Raw genomic sequence first — 3,749 nt, forward strand, 5'->3', positions numbered from 1 at the left:
ATGGCCGATAAAAAAAAATACGTGTCTCTTATTTTTCGATGTACTACAACATATTGCAGTTTCATCAAAATCGGTGAGGGACACCTGGGATAGTTTCCTTTCAGTAAAAAGGTTCAAATCTGTCTTAAAACCCACAGCGCACGCGTGGCTTCGATGCCCCTTGCCCACATGTTGACTTTTACGTGGGCGAGCGCGCACCGATCACGCAAAGCCCCCTCCAAACGGCTTCAACGAAACGATCTTCGTTTACTAGCATGATGACAAAGCATGATCCCGCCACGCGCAAGTAAAAAAAAGTCAACCTATCAATCAATTTGGGCCGACGATCTTCCATCTTGGATTCAGGGATGGAAATCTGGCGGCGGGGTATGGGTGCGTTCCAGGGGACCACCCGGGTGCTCTCAGGTGCACTCCAAGCCGTTCCACGATGTTAGGTGAGTGTTGGGCTTCACTCGGGTGAACCATTCAGCGATCACTCGGGTGAAGAGTGGGGGTCACTCGTCGGGTGACTATTTCACCCACTGAAACTGGGTAGGTGGAAGTGAGTGAACTTTGGAATTGGCGGGTAGAATTGGCGGGAATCGCAAGTTTAGTAGTAGACTAAAGTTTAGTATCTTCATCATCTAAAGTTGAGTATCTTCATCACTTTCCACTATTATTGAACACATCTCTGTTTGTAATAACAATGACTTCATTCCTTAAGCAACAATTAAAATCTTCTTATGCTGTTCTTGCATTTTTTTAACTTTTGTGTAACTGAACCTCAACTATCTTTCACCAAACATACACCCGACGCACACTTGAAACCGTTCATTCTACCATTCTCATTCCACTTCACCCTAGTAAACTCCGCCCACTTCTTTACTTCACCCACCAATTTACCCGGGTGGTCACCTGGGAGGCACCCTATGGTGAGGGTACTCTGTATGGTGGGGAGCGTCGGGTCACTCCAAGTCGAACGTATTTGAGCATCGAATTGGCGGGACCATGCTTTGTTGGATCGCGGGTTACTAATAAATCCCCACTTGTCTGCATCTCGAGTGGTGCGCCACCGCCGAAGCAAAGTCCATAAAAGTACAGTCAGCAAAACCAATAAAAGCAGGACAGATTTATAGATTGGAATTCATTACTTCGTCAGAATTGATTCAGGTTCAAAGTTTTTGAACATTCGGTTAAACTTTCGGCTCGGAAGTGATATCCTCGGAGTGAGTTCCTTGCGCGGTAACAGTTCCCTCACCCTGAAATTTTGACGACCAAAATTCAATATAAGTCGAAGACGCGAGCGGCTCGTGCTGTCCCATTTCACGAAGATGCTAAGCATGAGTTGGGCTACTACAGAGAACAAGGCCTTAATTTGCGAAACCTAATTCAGGAAATCCTTAATCTCAGTAAATACAAGAAAAAAACTCTTAGCAGCCGCTATGAGGGGATGCAACAGCCCACAAGGGAAGAAGCAAAAAATAGATGATCGCGATGACACCGAAACCGGTATTAGAGTACCCACTTATAATAGTTTCGAAGTTTTATTGAAGGACATGAAGATAATGAACATATGGATCCTGAAATCATAGATGATGCAGCCAACAATGAACAAGCAAATAAGAAAAAAACGAAGGTTCCATCAATAGTCGTCATAGAAAAATTGATAATTACTCCAAATGCATCAATTCCATCAAGAATGCGTGTAATATCAAGGACATTATTATTGACTATTCAATCACTAAGTTGACAATTCATCCCGGGTAAAGCGCATAATCGCCAAGAAATCACCCAATTCATTGTATTAAAAAAGAAATCGTCTGTATCTAAACCCTACAGTGACCCCGCGTACATGCTAATATTCGATAAGGAATTCGACATGAAGAAATTGTGGGAACTTAAGTATGTGTGCCAAATGAGAGTTATCTAGGATCCCTACAAGAACCTAAGGAAAGTGACTCGGTGCTACATCTGCCAAATGATCGGGCATGGTAGTGAATATTTTTTTTCTACACAAACCAAAGTGCGTTAAGTGTCTAAAGCAGCATGAAACGAGACTATGTGACAAGAACAAAAATAACAAAACGAAGTGCGTTAACTGCGGAGGAGAACATCCAGCTAACTATTCAGAATGCCTCATCTACATCAAACACCTCCAAACTATTCAGGCAAACAAAAACAGGCATAGCAGATTTTCAAAGGTGGAAACCGGAAAAAGGAACCTACTATTACCCCCGCCGACCGACGATTGCAGGGAATAGCCAGCCCTGAGAACCAGAAACCTGCCTCAACAGACGTATTGAACTACATTTCCGAGAGCACCACCAAACAGATGGGAACAGGAACGAGAACATCTTCAGGAACAAGAAAGTTCAAATTCGGACGATTTTCACACCCTGATGGAAGAAATAGGTAAACTCAATCAACTATGCGATCCAAGTAAAATGTTAAGACTAGCAAAAGTATTGAAAGTAGGCTACCTAACTGTAAGAATGATCTCGATAGATTACGAGTATTCACTGAAGTTGCTAATGGAAAATATTAAAAAAGCTTTTTCAACTCTTATAATTAGTCACTATAATGTTAATGGCACCCCTGGCAACTCTAGTAAAATAAAGCAATATATGCGAGATCATGACCTGGATGTAATAATGTTCAACGAAACTAAAATGAGTTTCAAACGCAATATTAGGATACTCGGCTACAAATGTGTTATGAAAGATAGAAACGAGAAAGGGGCAGATGGCGGAGTCATGATGTACATTAAAGACGACATAAAGTGACAACACAGTGATAGTGTCAGCATATAAAGCCCCGGGAACAAAACGAGATATAAACGATAATTTCACTCTTTCACCATAAAACGACAGTTTTCCTAGCACAGTAGATTTAGTTATTTTGAAGAATATTAATTATGATATTGCAGTTGATGCAATTAATTAATTAAACTCAAACCCCCTACCTGTCCTGATTATCTTAAACATTGCAGTAGAATTGGATCTGGAAATCAGTACTTTTCCCAATAAAAAAAAGCTAATTGGAAGAAATTTAAAAAAATTTAATTTTAAGTGTGAAAATTAAAACTGAAATAGATTTCGATAATAAAAATTAAAATATATAAAAATATATTTACCTGCCAACATAAAGCAATTAATTAGAGATTGTAATGACCTCAGAAAGATTCTCAAAGAACAAAAAGCCAACCAATTAAGAAAATTAAAAATAGACAGGCCAACAATATTAACAAAAAATAATAAAATATAATAATGGAACAGGGAATGATGAATTTAAAAATATGGAGGTCAAAGACAATTCACTTTGGAAAATGGCCAAATGTCTCAGTAGACGCAATAAGAGGACGATTCCCATTTGACAAGGTCTGCTTAAACTTGAAGTTTCTGGCGAGGAAATGGTAGAGTAATTAGCTAAAAATTATGAAGGGGTTCATCACATGACAGGGGCTATGAATGTTGATGAGACTGATCAAGTTGCTGAACTAAAATGTATATAAATTAGCAAACATCAAATTAATCCAGATGAAATTATACTAGTTACACCATTTGAAATCAAAAGCTCTGTTATTTCGACGAAATCTATGAAAGCAACGGGATCAGATAATATACAACATTGTATTAAAGAACCTACCTGAAAAAGTTCTCGCTCAGCTGATGTACCAGGTGTATACATATGAAACCGGTATTGCCATCTAGCGGCTAGTAGGCACACTTGTAGGCACTGTCGGAACTTACCATTTGTGCTAATTGGCGTAT

At 39.6% G+C, this 3,749-nt stretch overlaps 1 protein-coding gene across 1 annotated transcript in view; it reads right to left on the reverse strand.

Annotated features, from left to right (window-relative positions):
- Nucleotides 1-3,749, reverse strand: part of LOC117167135 (NACHT domain- and WD repeat-containing protein 1) — an 898,576-nt gene that overhangs the window by 834,233 nt on the left and 60,594 nt on the right. The window lies entirely within an intron of this gene.

This window comes from Belonocnema kinseyi, chromosome 1 (genome assembly GCF_010883055.1).
Source record: "Belonocnema kinseyi isolate 2016_QV_RU_SX_M_011 chromosome 1, B_treatae_v1, whole genome shotgun sequence".
In the NCBI taxonomy this organism is placed as follows: domain Eukaryota; kingdom Metazoa; phylum Arthropoda; class Insecta; order Hymenoptera; family Cynipidae; genus Belonocnema; species Belonocnema kinseyi.